The following is an 18,790-nucleotide window of genomic DNA, read 5'->3' as shown; positions in this document are numbered from 1 at the left end:
CACAAAGGGGCCAGAGACACAGAGGGCTAAGGAGAATTTCAAGGCAGGAATGGCTCACAGTGTGACTGGATGCAGCTCAAGCCAGGAGAGGGTCAAAGGCCTGGACTTGGCTAATCATAAAGGGCCTTAAGTGCCCTTCGCCCTAGACATTTCAGGGAAGTGGCAGTGACAGAGGCCAGAGCACAGAGGCTTGAGTTGAGGAGGTGAGGAAGTAGAGACTGTGGATAAGGCTACTCACAGGAAGCTTGGCTGAGAACAGGGAGGGAGCTAACAGGAAATACAGCATCAAATTTTCTTTGCCAGCCTGAACCTCTACTCTGAGCTCCAGACTCACTTCCGTCTTGAATTCCTCCTTTTCCCTTACCCACCGCATCCAATATACCCTGTGACCTCCCTTCCACCCATTCACCATACAACAGCCAGAGCAGTTTTCTTAAGCTATAAATCAGACCATCTTGCTCCCAGGCAAAGTGTACAACGGTTTCCTGCTGCCCTTAGAATAAAGTCTCACCCCCTGGCCATGGCCTGTACACGCTTGTGCGATCCGGGCCCCGCTTCCCTCCCCAGCACCTTCTCCCGCACGCTCCCTCCTGCTCAGCATGGACCAGGATGGCCTCTGTTCAGTCCCCAAACCCTCTAAACACTTTTCTGCCTTAGGATCTTTGTTCAGGCTGCTCCCTCTGCCTGGAATGCTCCTCTCTTGCCCTCCCTCCTCCAACCCAAGCAGCCAAAGGGTGAATCACCTATAAAGAAACAGCCGCCACAGAGGTGCTCCCCTCCCCCACCCCAGGGGTTCCCCCCTCAAGCCTACTTCAGAGTCCAGGTTCTCCAGTTCTCCAGGTGGGGTATGTCCTGGCTCTCACCGCCAGGGGCTCTGATGTCAAAAACCTCAAGTCCTAGCTCATTTCTCTGCGGCCTATTAATTGAGTGTCTCTTGTCAAGGCACCACCTCACAGGGTCTGCCTCCCCAGCTGTTAGGAAGCTCATCTCAGAAGGTGTGTAGACACCCGGGTTCTCGCCCACCTGTCTCCCCCCTCCCTGGGGGCCTCTCTCCTACCTTTGTGGTGCCCCGCCTTCATGGGGAACAGTCCTGGGCCCCTCAGCCCTTCCCCCTTCCCCAGCTCTGTCTCTCAAGGCAGGAGGAGTGGCCTCTGCATTCTGTCCTAGGCTCCACAGGTCCTGCCTCACTCTTTTTCAGCCCCCTCCACCCTTCTGTGCACACTAAAACCCACACACCCCAAATTCATCTCCATCCAGTAAATGCCTCCTCTCAACCATCTCTCCTTTGGCCTTAGTCACCAGCTCCCATCCTAGGCCTGATGCATCAAAGCCTCCCAATCATCGACTTCCTCTTCCCCCACCCTGCTGCCTGGACATCGATACCCAGGGCAACCATGGAAACCATGGTTTGAAGACGGCAGAACATCCACCAGTCTGGGCCCCCCCCACCCCCATGGCTGACTGGATTTGAAATGAGCATGAAAATGTTTTAAGCCACTGAGATTTAAGCAGGGTTTACCTGTTACAGGAGCTAGCATTTCTCTATGTAATACAGGCTGAATTTAGATAGTTGAAGAGAAGGGGACAGGACTCTAGTGGTAAAGAAGAAAGGTTATACAAACGCCTGGCTCTAGGACTATTCATGGCCTGATGACACCAGCTCCATTTATATACTCCTTATCCTCTTCAAAATACTTTAAAATACGTTTTCTCATCTGACACAACCATCATCATCATCACTTATCATTGGTGTTGTTATAATTAACAGTTTACAAATGAAGAAACGGACTGAGAGAAGTTAAGGTGTGTCCAAGGTGCCATCACTAGTAAATGGAGGAGCCAAGATGGACCACAGGACTCCTGACTCATAGTCCACTGGCATCTCCCCTGCAGCATCCAGTCTCTCAAAGCCACACGCCAGTGCTACAGGAGACACTCTCGGCTAAAGTACACAAGGGTGCTGGAATAAAACAAGGAAAGATAGGGAGTCTGGCAGAACTGGTTAAAGGCAGACTGGAGGACTTTATAAACATCAGACTGCGGAGTATAACTTTCATTCAATAGACAATGGGTAACAATAATCAGCCTCCACTTTCAAGCCCCACAGCAGTAACTTTATATCTTCACCTCTGTCTTCAAAGACCTTACTGCACCCTCTCCCCTTGGCTATCAGATGTTGCCAGAGGTCCACTTTACAAAGAAAATAGAAGCTTTTACAAGGGCAAAACTTCCAGCCCCCTAGCTTCTATAGACATATCTGTATCCCCAAATAGCCTTTCCCCTTTCCATACCAAGTGAAAGAGGCATCCCTTCTCTGGTAAAACTATTGACCCTGTGCACATCCCTCTATCCATGGAGGAAACCTTGATCAATCATTTGTCCTTTCTCTCCCTTCTTCCTTTCTTCTAGTTCTGTCTCTTCAGCCTCTGAACATGCTAGAACCCCTCACATCTCAAAATCATCCCTTCCTCAGGAAGTTCACAGCCCCTTCTTCTCCTCATACGTTGTAACTGAGCTCCTTAAGAAGCAGCAGCAGCAAACATGCATCTCCACTTCATCACCCCAGGTCCTCTATTCCACCCACTGTAATGAATTATGACACTGAAACAGTCACCTCTAATGGTACCTCCTAAGAGCTAGGTTCAATGGACAGACAGCAACATTTCTCTCGACCTTTATATGGGACTTGAAAGTGCTGCACTCTTGAAACTCTCCCTTGCTATGATTTCCATGATCCACTCTCTCCTGATCTTCCTCCTCTCTGCTCCTTCTTGGTTTCCTTTACTGGCTCCTCTTCCTCTGCCTCTCCCCTAAATGTTAGTGTTTCCTAGGGTTCCATTTTGATACCTTGCCTTACCTTACAAACTCTGTTCTCTCTGTCTGAAATCACCCACAAACATAGCTTCAACTGATAGCTATAGACCGGTGACTTCCAAATTTACATCCCTTCAGTCCAGACCACTCGTGATCTCTCCACACCCTGGCTACATTTGCCTGCCGGTATCTCCCCATGGATTCCATGGGCAACTCAAATTCAACACGGCTAAAACCAAACCACTAAGCATCTTGCTTACCACACTTGTTGCACATCTTTCTGCACTGATAATGACAGCATTTGTTGAGTACCATATCAGTCTTGGTTCTCCAGGAAAACAGAACCAAGAAGGGGTGTGTGTGTGTGTGTGTGTGTGTGTGTGTGTGTGTGTGTGTGTGTGTGTGTGTGTGTGTGTGTGTGTGTGTGTGTGTGTGTGTGTGTGTGTGTGTGTGTACACACATGCAAATTAAGAGATTTATTTTAAGGAACTGGCTCTCATGATTGTAGGGGCTGGCAACTCTGAAATCGGAAGAGAAGACCAGCAGGCTGGAAATGCAGGCCAGAGTTGATGAGCAGTCTTGGACTTAAACAGGCACTCTGGAGTCAGGGTCCGGCCCTCTCACCTCTACATCCACAGCACCCTACACAATGCCTGACACACAGCAGAAGCTCCATAAATGTTGGTTAACGACCAACTGGGTATAAAACAAAATGCTTTTATTCATTTATTTATTTTTGGCTGCGTTGGGTCTTCACTGCCACGTGCAGGCTTTCTCTAGTTGCAGCGAGCAGGGGCTACTCTTCACTGCGGTGCGCGGGCTTCTCATTGCGGTGGCTTCTCTTTGTTGCGGAGCATGGGCTCTAGGCACGTGGGCTTCAGTAGTTGTGGCATGCAGGCTCAGCAGTTGTGGCACATGGGCTTAGTTGCTCCACGGCATGTGGGATCTTCCCGGACCAGGGCTCAAACCCATGTCCCCTGCATTGGCAGGTGGATTCTTAACCACTGCGCCACCAGGAAAGTCCCTGAAATGCTTTTAAATGCTAATGGGACAAAAGGATGTAGAAGGCACTGAATTGTGATGAAGAATCAGGAAACTTGAACAAGGGCTGCGCTGTAAATCAAGACACAGCCCTTCCAGGGCATTCACTTGCCAGAATTACCTGACCACTATCCCTACAACCAAATGGGGACCCTCACACTGAAAGTAGCACATCAGTTCCAACTTGAATGTCTTGACAACGTTGTGAAGTTGGTGTGGCCAAGAAAAGGCCACATTTTATGAGTAATTTGAGGCTCAGAAAAACTAAGGGTCATGTCTAGGTTGCTACAGAAAATATCTACAATGAAAGGTCTTAGTTCTTCAGTGACAGGTATAAGGGGACCATAAAAACAACAGAAGGTCAGAACCAAAAAGGACCCACGCAGTTCAAAACTCTTTATCAAAATCTGCAAAAACTAAAAATATCTTCTACTACTTACAAGGGATACTTTTTATTTTATTATGATTATTATTCAGATACATTTTTGTCTTACTGTACTATAATTCCATGGTATATATTAGATTATTAGCATTATCATGTATACATTGTTGTAGTTATATACTAAATATCTAGAAGCACATATTGCTTTCTGAAATACTGCCAGTATGTATTAAATCTATAGTTCTTTAGGGATGACTAAGTAGTCTGTATTAACCCCAGGCACCAAAAAATCGCTGGTTTTCTTATTTATTATTAATAAACATTAGAATTAGTGAAATATTAATAATATATAGTCCAAATATTATATTTGGTGATTCTCTGAAGCCATGGAGTAGTGGAAACTCTCCATTAGCTATTCCTACTGAACAAAGCTGATTACCCCCACCTCTATTTGCATATATAGTAACTTGACCTTTTCAAAACTCTTATTTATGTACAGTCATTTAAGTATGATAAAACTCTTATAAACCTTTTTAAAAGGTGTTTTAGTCCAGTTGACAGAAAAGAGGGGCAAACGCCTAAGGTCATGTAATTGATAAAAAGCAAAAGCAGGACTAGACACCAGGCCTTTCCACCTCCGCCTACCGTTACACTACAAAGCTACGGTGGCTTCCTGGCCATGGAGCTGCCAGACTGTCAGTGATATGAGGCCAGAGGGAGACCACGTCTGACTTGCTCCCCACGGTGTCTAGCACAGTACCTGACACACAGTAGACACATAAAAAGTACATTACTGGTGAGCAACTGAATTCATTTTCTTAGAGTTGCTTTAGCCACCTGCATGGTAGATTGGTACATACAGCATTGCCAAATATCTTGGCTTTTAAAATGCTATTGGCATTATCAGGAATAAGCAAAAAATACTATCTTTTCAAAACTGTATGTGTTGATTCCCAAGGGGATCAGAATTCTGAGCCAGGGCCCCATTTCAGCACAAAAGGTAGCAAGTTGTATGTTTTTCAGCTTCCTAGAAAATTAAGTGTTGGCTTGATGGAGCAAGTGGAAGATTGAAAACAGAGCCTTCTCGTGGGAAAGAAAAAACTGCAAGGTCTCTGGCATAATATAACCATTTGCAAGGCTGGTACAATGGTCCAGCTGTCGCTAACTTACCATGGCAAGAAATGGGCTTGCTAAAGGACTGTGGATTCACCCAGAAGGACACACATCAACACGACAGAATCTGTGGCACGAAGATGCAGGTCTGAGGCAGGACAAGCCCCACAACAAGGAACACAGAGGCTTGGGGCAGGAAGAGAAATTCTGGGCATGGCTTCACAGCCTTCCTGTAAAACCTCGTGTGCTCAGCCATGCTAGAGCAAGGGAGAACAAGAAGAAGCTGGCCGCCTTCAGTTTATTATGGTGTTCAAGAGGCCTCCTAACCCGGCAGACTATTCCTTTCCTATGAAGTTCTCACCAGTATCACTTAGAGCTCCATCTTCCCCCAGTTCCTAAACCACACATCCAAACATATGCCTTCCATTGTCATTCTGATTGTCTAGTCACCACCACAGCACTGTATTTCCATTTCTTCAGGGATTTGAGATATCCACTGTGATTCCAAGATTACCTTTAAGGGCTTCCATAAAAGCCCTTCTCCATCATACATTCCTTAATACTTCATATTTTACTTACAGAGACAAGTTATCCAAAATAATTAAGGCGTGAGGCATTCTGGATGAGTGAGTCATTTAGATAACTGAACGCAAATTCATTAAGCACCGAAATATTTCTATAGTCTTGTTAAAATAAATGATGCCTTAGTAAACAGAGAATATAAAAAATAGTTCAAAATTCTATCCAACTTTCAAGATCCAGTCTGATTACAAACATTCCCTGAAAGCAGCCTCCAAACCCCTCTTGCCACCTCTACCCACCACCAGAAATAACCTCTCTTTTGCTGTGATCCCACATTTTGATTATACCTCCTTTGCAGCACACTACATGGTCTGCTTGAGGTTAGAGATTTAAATGCACCTTGTCTAACTTAAAAAAAAAAAAAGTTCCTGGAGACCAGAGACCTTCTTTTTTAATACCAAGGTGCCTAGTTCAAGGCAGGCATACAAACACTTCACAAACTGAGATACTCTTAGTGATTCAGACGCTGTAAAGGGCACCATAACACAGCAGAGCCTTCAAGGGTTCCCGAGCTCTGGAGGGCAGGAAAGTGTGACATTAGAGAACACATTAGTATCATTAAAATCCTCTTTGGCCTCTGTCAGTATTTCTCAGCTTTAGAGAAAGTGTTTTTCTACAAGATAAAAATACTCTAAATTCCTGTTTGTTTGGGTTTTTTTCCTAAAAGGGAATTAGTTAATCTCAACTTGCAAACAGAAAGCTCTGGTGGAGCTGGCATTGCTAAACCTCCACTGGTCTCAAGATGTGCATTCGAATGGCTGTCTGCAGTTCAGCAGGGAGATGAGACAGCGCATGGAAGGACGTGGTAAGTGACAGGAATATAGCCGAGATGCTATGCCATGTCTGACATCCAGTTCACCAGTTTGAAAGCCAGACTCCTCAGTCTGGAAATAAGGAACAGAGCACGCAATCGAGCAATTCAAGTTTCAGGCTCAAGGTCCAAAGCAACCACTTCTAGCAGGGTAACAACATTGTTTTCCCAAAGCTTTAGTGTTTGGGCATGACAAAACAGGTGGTAAGTATAGTTTAATATTCCAAACACTCAACTCAAACCCTCCTCACCAGCAACAAGGGATTCTAAGTGGTCAGCCCAGGATGGTGAACTCCAAGTTCCCTCCCCAGCAGCTATTCTCTTGCAGGATTCCTTTTCCTTGTCATGGAAACAAACAGAATTTTCTTCATAAAAATAGGGAGAATGGGTTGGTAGGGTTGCTGGTATCATGATATTAAGTATCTAGGCATGTTCGCAGCCCCTCAGGGATAATAACTGCTCTTGTCTTTGCCTTGTCATTGAGTAAAGGGTTTTTTAATCCAGTATCTTCAGAGACAGAACTGCGTCACATAGGTTAATTGTACTGATAACTGAAGCACTAAAACATGCAAGATTAGAACAGAAAGCTTTCTAAATTCAATCGCATTACTTCCTTCTCAGCCTTTCTGAACTAATCAAACCATAATTTGACCTATCCCTGCTGAACAGGAGAGCAATTATGATTAATTAATGTATTCGGAGACCACAGAGGCAAACAAGACTGTTTCCTCTATGAATGTCCCCAAACTGCTGTACTTTGAATTATTTGGTGGAGAGTTTTTGTCTCTGTCATCACCAGCTGTCTCTTCCTGCTTTCGTCGGGGGTTTGCCTCTAATGGAGGGTCTCTTAATTCAGTGCATCTGATATCAGCTAGACCTGGAAAGGCAAGCTATTAAGAGTCACCGGCTAAGGCTCTCTCTCACCAGCCTCACTTCAGACCCAGCCAGTCGGCCTCCAGACCCCGTGTTCTTACCCACTACAGCCACATTTCCCAAACTTGCCTACTTATAAAGGACTACCAGGTGTATGTGTGGAGGGCGGAGTGTTAAAATGCACATTCTCAGACTCCTCTCCTAGAAATTCTAATTCACTGGGCCTGGGGTGGAGCCCTGGAATCTGTGTTTTTAACACAGACCCTCAGATGATTTCCATGACCAGGTTTAGAAACACAAATCTATATGCCATCCATGCTGCCCACCTGGAATTGGGATTCCTTTAGAAGCACAATGAACCTGGGCCGAGGCCAACTTCTTCCAAAGAGACCTTGCAACCAACAGAGCTTCCAGGTCACTGCTCTGCCAATGCCCTGATCTTTTGCGGCTCCTGCAGGCTGGTCATCACACCTCTTCTCATTGCCGGGATGTCATTCACCGAAGATTTGGCACGCCTTCCTTCTCTCCACCCCAAATGTCCAGCCACCCTTTTGATGGTTTGGATAACCACATGGATGACCCAAACAACACTCAAGCCTCAGTTACTTGACCTCCTTCACTGAGTTCGCTTCACTTCAGCCACTTATGTCTGTGGCAAAACCCAGGCGCCTGTCATGTCCAGTAATTAATTGCTCCAACTCTGAAATCTTCCACTCACATGTTGCTCTCTAACCACATCCTCCTATTACTCCATCGCTCCAATACATCCATTGCTTGATTTCATCCACACCTCTGGTCCTTTTCTCATCCACGTGCAGCAGAGACCCCCTTACCGCTCGTGTTAATCACTCCCTGCTCAACACCCTCAGTTCCTCTACTCCACTGTCCTTCCGCTGCGCACCCCCAGCAAAACTCAACCCTGGCTCAGTCCAACTATATGTCTTCTTTGCTCCTAAACCCAGGCAGCTGAATGCTCCTGGCGCCCTGATCAATCCACGGTCTCCTACCTCAACGGAGCCCTGCATACTGCCGAGAGGTCATGGACGTTGCCCCAAGTTCACTCTTCCTCTTCCTGACCTCAACTGTATGTCAAATCTCCCTGTTTTTCCTCTGACCTCTTCCCTCTTACTCTTAGAGGACAACCTCACCCTCTATTTCACAAAGATGATGGAAGTCATCAGACTGGCACTTGCTCTTGAGCCATCCCACCAGAAAATGCAACTGTGCCCAGATATTCCATCGTAAGGGCTGCCAAGCCCATCCATGCCTGTACTGGGCCTACTGTTTGCTTGGTTATTTGAAGTAAACTCCCTGGTGATAATCATAACTGAAGTAAGCTGTAACGGTGGTGAATGGGGAAAAAAAATAGCCAGCCTCTCAAAGGATCCCTCTACCCTGAGAATCTTTTTAAGATTGGGAGGAGTTTAAAAAGAAAAAGAAGAAAACAAAACTATCTTACCTACAAGCATTGAACAAGTTTAAATACAAACATAAAGTTGCATACATCAATAGAATGATTATAAATCCCAAGCCAAATAGTTAATTCCCTGATAATTTTTATAAACTCAAAACCAGAGTCAGTGAAACACTACTGTTAGTTATGGTTTCTGTCTTTCACTCTTAACCAAACTCTAGTTTGTGGATGGGGCTAAACGTCTTTTCCTAACTTTTTTTTCCTCCTTATAATATTAATATTGATAGCTAACATTGACTGTTTTTTGTGTATAATTATGCTACTCACAATGACCCTGTGAGATAAGAACTATTATGTTTCTCCATTTCCAGCTGAAAAAAACAGACTTAGACATGTTAAGGAATTTGCCCAAGAGCTTGCAGCTAGAAAGTGGCAAAGGTAAAAGTAAAACACAGAGCCCAAACACAAACTAATCTCTGTGTTTTGGCACAGTGGTTATCAACAGAAACTTCCCAGGAAATGCACCACCCTAACCCAAGCATTTTTTTTTATACTCCAGTATATGCTCAGAAACACAAACATGAGGAACCACCTAATATTAATATCACTGCATATTCCACATTCATTCACTCATTCCTACATTCATATCAGAAGGCAGCAACGAATCAAAGGGAAGCAATGAATTCTGCAGTCAGATCATACAGATCCAAATTCTAGCTCCACCACTTTCTTAGCTGCGTATTTTAAAAATTAATTCTCTAAGCTCAATTTTCTCAAAACAAAAAAACCCCCAAAATGATAATATAATAATATAATGATGGTAATATAATAATATAATGATGGTAATATAATAATATAATGATAATATAATAACCATCACCACCTTAGTAGGTTCTCCCAGAGATTTAGAGATAATGCACAAACACACTTAGCCACGGACCTGGCACATAGTCTCAAGCAAGGTTATCTGTTATAATAATTCTTATCATTCAGAAGGTACTGGGGACCTGCAGCTGGTGGAGTCTAGGCAGAGCACGGTGCCCAGACTGGACCATAAACAGGCCAAGGCTGTCCCTGCCCTCTTGGTCTTGCAGTCTACTGGAGTAGCCAATAAAGAAGGAAACAAACATATGAATGAAATACTTGGAATTTTAGTGAAGTGCTAGCAGGAAATGCACACATACTGAGAGGGGGACAATGGGGAGGAAGCTACTGTAAAGGGGTGATCAGGGAAGAGGCTCCTCTGAGGAGGGACATTTTCGCTGAGCCCAGATGTTGGAGAAGGACCTTCCATGAGAAGAGTCGGGGGAACAGTGCCGGGCAGAGGGAAGGGCTGTACAGAAGAGGAGAAGAACTTGGCATTGAGAGGAACGGATGATGCTCCCACCTGACAGGAGCGCAGCGAGCGAGGAGCAGAGCAGAGAGGAGACAGAGGCCGGCACCTGAGTAAGTGTGCACGTGGGTCTGAGGGCGGTGGGAAGCCTCGAAGTGGGCAGGGGGTGAGCGGGGTGACAGGGGCTGGTAGGCTCACTGGCTGCTGGCAGGAGAACGGGTTAGAGAAGGCAGGAGTGGATGCTGGGAGACCAGGTGACAGGCAGGGACAGTCATCCAGCTGAGAGAAGACAGTGGCTGGATTAGGAGGACGGAGGGAAGGGAGGATCTGAAGTATCTGGAAGCTAGGCCGACAGGCCACGCCGACCGACTGGAGGTAGGGTGAGGGATCGGGAAAAATCCAGGTCGACTTTCAGGTCTCTGGCAAAACAATGAATGGACAGTAATGACATTGAGACAGGGAAGGCTCAGGGCAGGGGAAAGCTGGATGAGAGAGGGGAGAGGGGTCAAGAATGAGGAATACAAATTTGGAAGTTTGAGAGGGAGATTGAGCAATCGATTTGGACACGTGAAGTTTGAGATCACTGTGAGGCTGCCAGGAGAGAGAGAAGGGGGGCGGTAGGTAAAAATGTAAGTCTAGAACCAAAGAAAGGTCCAGGCGGGAGGTGTTACTGAGGTAGTCATCTGCATCCAGAGGATAATCAAGCCCTTGGAATGGATGAGATCACTTAGGAAGAGACTATGATGAGAGAAGGGAGGTAGCCAAGCGAGAAAAGAGAAGAAGTAATACCAAATCAGGTCGGTAATCTAAAACGAAACGTGGTAATGTAGCCCGTACAAAACGACACAGAACTGCCCCAACTATGTGCCTGATAAATGCCCGTGGAACAAAGAAAAATTAATTCTTAACACATTCCCTTTAGGCCTTAAAAGAATAAAATTTTTCATTTAGGATTTTTTTTTCCCCAAGTTCTCATATGTTTGAGGCATAAGAAAAAAGATTTTGAAGGTTTGGATTGTGTTCAAAGGAATTCTTTTCCTCTAGAGCAAAAAGCAAGGATTCTTTTCAAAAACTCACTGAAATTAAAGATTGCCTACTTGAAATTTAAGCTTTTAGAAAGCTTACACTCACACTATATTCTCTCTGTAAAAATTCTACCCCAATATACAATTTTTCCCTTCCTTATAATGAAAATGCAATTATATGTTCTACTACAGATGTCATTTCATCCTGAAAGATGAAGCTGGTACTTTCAAACAGTTCAAGAGTCACGTGAGAGTTGTAAAATGCTCAAGAGATCACGGATTTATTTTTAAATGTTTAAAAAAAAAAAAAACCTTAAGTTACCTGCTAGGCCATCCAAAAACTGATAACCAGGGAATTGAAAAGGATAAAACTGCCAGGAAAATAAGTAAATATAACAGCTACTCCTCAAATGAAAATGCATTAAAGCTGTAATTATATCTCTGGGTATCTGTTGACACAGAAAACTCACTATCCTCTTGAGGCTAATACTATCACTAAGAACTACCACACTGAAATCATAGCAGTAAACACAACTGAGATACTTTATACGTTTCAAAGATTTCCAATGTTACACAAGGTATAATGCATAGAAGGAGTCAGTAACATTTGCCAAAACTGTTCCTTCCCTCAACTGTTCAAGTTAAATCAAGATTGTAATTCTTTTTAAGATCATAAGCCTCACTTTGTAAAATTCTTCTCCTCAGATATGTAAAGGAGAGGACTATCCTGACTTTTAAAGGATTGTTATCCCACTTCATGATATAGCAATCTAAAAGCCTAGGAGGAAAAAAATAAATGGTTCTGATGAACCTACAGGCAGGACAGGAATAAAGACGCAGACATAGAGAATGGATTTGAGGACACGGGGAGGGGGCAGGGTAAGCTGGGACGAAGTGAGAGAGTAGCATTGACATATACACACTACCAAATGTAAAATAGATAGCTAGTGGGAAGCAGCCGCATAGCACAGGGAGATCAGCTCAGTGCTTTGTGACCACCTGGAGGGGTGGGATAGGGAGGGTGGGAGGGAGACGCAAGAGGGAGGGGATATGGGAATATATGTACATGTATAGCTGATTCACTTTGTTATACAGCAGAAACTAACACACCATTGTAAAGCAATTATACTCCAATAAAGATGTTAAAAAATTAATTAATTAATTAAATAAAAGCCTAGGAGGCTACCAGGAAGGTTACATGCATGGGTGGGTAATAAGCATTCATTCATTCAACAAATATTGATTAAGCACCAAAATGGGTCAGGTCCTGTTCTGGGCCCTGAAGATACACCAGTGAAAAAAGCCTCGCACTTCCAGATTAATCGAGGGAAAGAGACAATAAACCAGCAAATAAATAGGTATTTGCCAAGTGGTGGTAAGTGCCATGAAGAAAAGTAAGGTTGGTTAAGGAGGACAGGGTAATGGGGTGTATCCTCCACAGAGTGGTCAGGGAAAGGCCTTAAAAGGTTACATTGGAGCAGATCCTGAGGGAAGAACCATGGTATCCAGGGAACAGAGTTCCAAGCCGAAGCAATAGCAAATGCAAAGGCGCTGAGGCTGGCGCATGCTTGAAGTTTTTAAGGAATAGCAAAAAGATCTGTCTGGCAGGGCTGGAAGTGAGGACAGAGAGGTAGCCTCGTAGACCACGGCAAGGACTTCAGATTTTACTTTAAGATACGAAGTTGTTGGAGCTCTCTAAGCAAAGGACCTAATCTTTTTAAAAGGCTCAAAAAAGGAACAAGTTCTTATAAAAACAAGACATACCTCTCACAATCTATTTATAAATGTAAAAAAGCAGACAATAAAACAATCTTATGGTACAGTAGCATTTCTGTAAGAAAAAAAAATACTTACATATGGGAACAAAAGACTAACGGGATAAATACCAAACTATGGCTTACTATGGTTTGTGGGATGGTGGGTTTTTTCTTATGCTTTTCTTAGGTTTTTTTTTTTTTCCTAGTTTTCTGCCTTAACCATGAGTTATTTTTGTAATTTTTGATGTTATCTTAGAAAAGAAAAAAACCCACTCCCACATGAGACTGCCCTAGTCTGAAATCTTATTTAAATATGACCAAAAAGAAAAATGGGGACCATTTTCTCCCCAAATTACCCTGCTTCCCATGCAATGTTTTCCTGTTACGAAGCACTGTACAAATCAAGCACCACGCAATGTATCAAGGTCACAAAACCAACTTGGTTAATATGTTTATCATTACATAGCAGCTCTGTCCTCTACAGCAACTTTGATACCATCTTTCCAAGGCAGCAATAGAAGGGCCCTTTTCATTAATTTCCTAACACTCTTAGCTACTACTACGCCGCTTCTGGATTTTTCCACTGTATGTCTCTTAGAAACAAATTAAGCCCGAATAAGTTGTTCCAGCTAATGAAGTGCTCTTTTGGCTCTTTCCCCGTGGTTGAGAATTATCCGGCAAAATACCAATTGTTTTAGGACGCATTTTCTCTTAGTTTTGAAATATGCAATACGAAGTTACTGCAAATAAAGCACATCAAGATAATAGCATACAAGAGCGTGTATAAATGGAAACTACTGTAATCCTTCTTAAAACTGAGGATGTGTGGAGGTCTCATGAATAAACATACTATACGTCCACATGACACAGATAAAGACGGAAAGGAGTGTGCCCTCCCTCCTCCTCTACACCCCCCCTCCCCCCCTCCCTCCCCGCCCCACCACATAACATCTTCTCGCAGGGCAAAATCCCAGGGCAATCACTGCTCAGAAATGCAAACCACGCAACTCAAAATGACTCAAGCTCTCAAAACACTTTCCACCTAAGCTCCTCATCCCACCCACTCCTCAATCACTTCCGACAGGCTTCTCTGAATGGAAATCCCAAACTGGGAAGGTTTAGCAAGCCCCCAAACTCTGCTCACATGCCACCTGCGGCATCCGGGGACCCAGAGCCCAGCTTCGCTGCCTTCTCGAGGGCAAACACTGGTCCCAGGATGGAGGAGTCTACTGCACCCCGAGTGGCTCGAGTCCCGGCTCAGCTGCCTCCCTGGCCGAGCGGACCAGAGCCTGGGGCTGCCCCCATCCCCGCAGAACGCAGCCGGCCCGAGGGACTTGGAGCAAGTGGCTCTCGGCCGCCCGGCATCTCCGCCCCACGGCGGTCAGGCCGCCCCCCGCGCTCCCCTCCCGGCGCTCGGGCGCACACGCGGTGCTCACAGCCGGCGCACACGGGGACACGCACCCTCACATGGTCCGGCGGGCATCTGCGGACACCCCCACTGCCCCGCCACAACCCCCTCGTTGCAGCCGTGTGGCCCGCGGGGGCTACTCGGACCCCCGGGAGCGGCGGCGGCGGCACCCTCACGCCTCCAGGGTGCCCGAGCCAGCAGTGAGGTCGGGGCGGGGGGGGGGGGGGGTTGATGACAGATGGGGCGGAGGGAGGGGCTTCGGGGGGAAGGGGCGGAGCGTCCCAGCCAGGGGGTGCTGGCGGCTGACAGAAAGACCCGGGGCAGCCGGCGGGAGGGGGTGGCGGACACTGCGGGCAGGGCCGGGGGCCAGGTGTGGTGGGAGGAGCTCGCGCAGACACAGGGGGCTGACAGGAGGAGACACACACACACACGGGGACTGACAGTCGCGGGGGCACACGGGGCCGGCGGGCCGCGGCGGGCGCTCACCTGGCAGCGGCAGCGGCGGGGGCGCCCGCGGCCGGGCTGCTCTCCCCGCGCTCTGGGCCTCCCTCCCGGCGGGCGGCCGGCCGGCCGGCGCAGGCCTCGCGGCGGCGGCGGCGGCGGCGGCGGCGGCGGCGGCGGCGGCGGCAGCGGCGGCAGCGGCGGCGGCGACGCCGGAGCCGCGGACTGCTGGGCGGCGGGGACGCAGCTGCACCAACCGACTCCGGGCCGCTCGGCTCGGCTCGGCCGCACTCGGAGACGCTCGGTTCCGCTCGGCCCCGCTCGGCTCGGCTGGGGGCGTGGCCCGAGGCCCCCCGCCCAGGTCGCCTCTGGCGCCCGGGGGGCGGGGCTTTCGTGCGGGCGCAAGCCCCCTGACGTCGCAGAGAGCGGACCTTACCCCGGGCGCATGCGCGGGCGCCGCTCCCGCTTCTCCCCGCGTGGAGGCTGAAGGGGGCGGAGAAGGAGGGGACCGGGGGCGGATGCTGCGGCTCCGGAGGTTCCCGGCTTTTGTACTCCGTATCCTGGTCCTTCTAGAGGACCACCTGAGGAAAGCCACGCCAGGCTGTACTTTCAAAAAGATGCAGGCAGGGCAGGGACCCTGGCCCTTTCCCGGCCCCTCTCCTCCCAATCCCGTGTTTCCCAAAGAGCATCGCCTAGGAGTTGGTTTTTCTTTTATCCCACCAGCACAGCACCGCAATTTTTTATCTCTTCTGTTTCTTAACAACAACGACGACTTCCGATGACTGCTTTCTTAACATTATGTCTTAAGGTACTTGAGAACTTTCAAGCATCAGTTAGCCCCCTCAGGTACAATAATGCTCTTTTTTCACAGCTTCTGTTGTGGAACCTGTAACGCCTGAGGTGAGGGTGACCCTTTTCTGAGTTTTTGTCACATGTTCCAGGCACCTTTTTTGTTATGGAGTCCGTGTCTGTAGCAAATATGCCCAGAAAGTGGTCCCCACCTTTAGAATCTCTCTAGTCTGACATACTTAGGTTGGAATCCCGGGTCTGCATTATACTAGCAGATTAATAATTGGCTGAGTGACTTTGGACATGCTATTTAATCTCTCATCCATAAAAGAGCAATGAAAATATCAGTAATGAAGCCAATAGGAATGACTGAAAGGATTAAATAACAGCACACGTGCAGCTTTCTGCACAGTGCCTGGTGTTCAATAAACAACACTGACTTTAACTTCAGGTTGCATTATAACCTTCAGATCCTGAAAACCAGTGAACATAAACATAAGTGCTGAGCAATATGTCCAACTTGACATGTCCAAAGCCAAACTGTGAAACTTGCCCCTCAGCTTGCTCCTTTCACAGTCTTCCCCACCTCAGTTAAGGTCAATTCCATCCTTCCAGTGGCTTCCACCAAACCTTGAAGTCATCCTTGACTCCTCTCTTCCTATTATATCCCACATGTAATCCAGTAGCAAAGTCTGTCAGCTCTACCTTTAAAATACCCTCAATTGAGCCCTCATCTTCTCTGTCCTGGAATATTGCAATAACTTCCAAACTGCTCTCCCTGATTCCACTCTGCTCTCATAGAGCTTGTTCTCAAGCAGCCAGAGAGATTCTTTTAAATCCTAAGTCAAAACCTATTTCCCTCCTCTAAAGCCTCCAATGGCTTCCCATCTCAGTCAGAGCAAAAACCAAAAAATTTTTTTCAAGGGCCTCCAAGATCCTATTTGATCTCCCCCCTCCCACCCTCCTTACACTCCCCCACCTCTCTAACTGCATCTCTGTCCACTCAACCCCCTCACTTCTTTCCAGTCACACTAGCCTCCTTCTTGCTCCTGGAATGTGCAGGCTCACTCCTACCCCAGGACCTTTGTACTGAGTGTTTCTTCCCCCAAGATATCAGAAACACATATGCCCTTAATCCAAATTTCTATTCAGAAGTCACCTTCCCAGAAAGACATTCCCAGAACACTCTCCTAAAACATCAAGTCCCAAGCCCCATCATTCCCATCATCTTGCTTTACTTTTCCTCGTAGCCCTTATGAGCTCAATAGCATCTGTAATGTTCTGAGGGCAGGAACTTTGTGTTATACACCTGCAGCATCTGGAACATGGCCTGATGTGCTTAGCTGTTCAATAAATATTTGTCGAATGAGTAAGTATATATACAGTTAACCCTTGAACAACACAGGTTTGAACTGCACATGTCACGGATCTTTTTCAATAAAGACATACCACTGACTCTGCCTATGCTATTCCCCTGCTGAAAAATCACCAATGAGATAAAGTTCAAGTTCCATAGCATGACACACATACACACACAAAAAAGACATACCACTGTACTACACGATCCATGGTTGGTTGAATCCGAGGATGTGGAAACAGGGGTACAGAGGGCCAATTATGGGGCTTGAGCATCCATGGATGTTGGTATCTGCAGCAGATCCTGGAACCAACCCCCCACAGATACTGAGGGACAGCTGTATATAGGATATGTTACTCCCATTTAAAATTTCATTTATTCAACAAACTTTTTCGAGCATCTATTCTGATCCAGCACTGTGGGATACAGAGATAAACAACGCACTCTCCCAACCACTAAGAACTCAGTATTTCAGAGGAGCCAGACATGGAAAGAAAGAATTCTGGAAGAAAATATGTAACACTAGATGTATGTGTCAACTGCTTTCGGAAGCAGAGAGAAGGACATCATTCGTACTATATAGGAGACCATGGAAAGACTTCCCAGAGGAGGTGACAGTGGGGCTGGGTCTAAAGAGTAGATGAGAAGAGGACGCCAGGCAGAGGAAACAGCATGCACTTGACACCAGTGTTGGGAGGTATGTGGCAAATAATGTTTATCCAGGGAGGCAAATCATTTTCCTTTAAAAAACATTTTAAACGAATTCGAGGTGATCCGTATAATAATGTCACCTGCACTCACTCACATTCTGAGGAGCTTTCTCAAGCAGAAAAGAAACTGCCAGAAGTATAGTTGATGCAATAGAATTACAACCCGACCTCTATTCTATAGGACCAGGATAGTGACAGACCCCTTAGCTTAATCAACAGTACATAGTTCATTTCAGAGCGAGGGTCGTATCGCTCTCCATGAATCCTTATGTTGCCTTTAGAAAGAGTCCCGGAGGCAGTTAGTTTAATATAGTATGTAAGTAAGTAGGATTTAAATCCAGAACTCCTGAGTTTGAATCCTGTCTTCCCCACTTAGTTGCTGTGTGAGCTTGAGTAAACTGACTTAACCCCCTAATGTTGTGAGAATTGAGTGAGATAATCCACATGATGCTGTTACCACGGTGTCTGATGCATGATGAGAACTCAAAAGTTAAAAAGGAAGTCCCATTAGTCTTCTTAAGAAAAGTTCTGAATCCAGTTATGCCAACTTGTTGCCTCTCTGCTCTAAATCCACCCTTCCTTGCCTTGCTTTGTGATACTGGAGTTGAATTCTGTCAACATTTCTTTTTTGTCAGTGGCACAATGTTTGGCTTTGTCAGTAGAGAGTGCTAGAGGGGTGCTGCTAGACCAGAGATGAACTCGAACGTCCATAAAAGCCTCCCAGCTCAAGGCATTGTCTGTCCCCACCCACCACTCTTTTTCCCAGTAAATATGTATTGTGCACCTACTATGTACCTGGCTGTGTGTTAGGTTCTGGGTATGCGGCCTTGAATAAAACCAAAGACCTTCATGGAATTTACAGTCTAGCATGTCGGGCAGACATTGGTCAAATAATCAAAAACATAAATCTTACATGGTGCATGGTACCATGAGACCCAGA

At 46.3% G+C, this 18,790-nt stretch overlaps 1 protein-coding gene across 10 annotated transcripts in view; it reads right to left on the bottom strand.

The window, feature by feature from the left end:
- ZHX3 (zinc fingers and homeoboxes 3) overlaps nucleotides 1-18,790 on the bottom strand; it is a 205,317-nt gene that overhangs the window by 169,835 nt on the left and 16,692 nt on the right. For 8 of the 10 annotated variants that reach the window (XR_014254796.1, XR_014254797.1, XR_014254798.1 and 5 more), the window contains exon 1: nucleotides 14,607-14,753. The exons of 1 other annotated variant lie outside the window; for it this stretch is intronic. The gene's annotated coding sequence lies outside the window, so the exon portion shown is untranslated. Of the gene's footprint in view, nucleotides 1-14,289; nucleotides 14,364-14,606; nucleotides 14,754-18,790 lie in introns of those variants that run through there. One more of the 10 variants, XM_082430137.1, reaches the window with a different exon arrangement.

Source organism: Balaenoptera physalus (genome assembly GCF_965194825.1).
Source record: "Balaenoptera physalus genome assembly, chromosome: 16".
Taxonomy (NCBI): Eukaryota; Metazoa; Chordata; class Mammalia; order Artiodactyla; family Balaenopteridae; genus Balaenoptera; species Balaenoptera physalus.
Note: the sequence above shows the minus strand (reverse complement) of the source record. Positions and strands in the feature narration are given on the sequence as shown.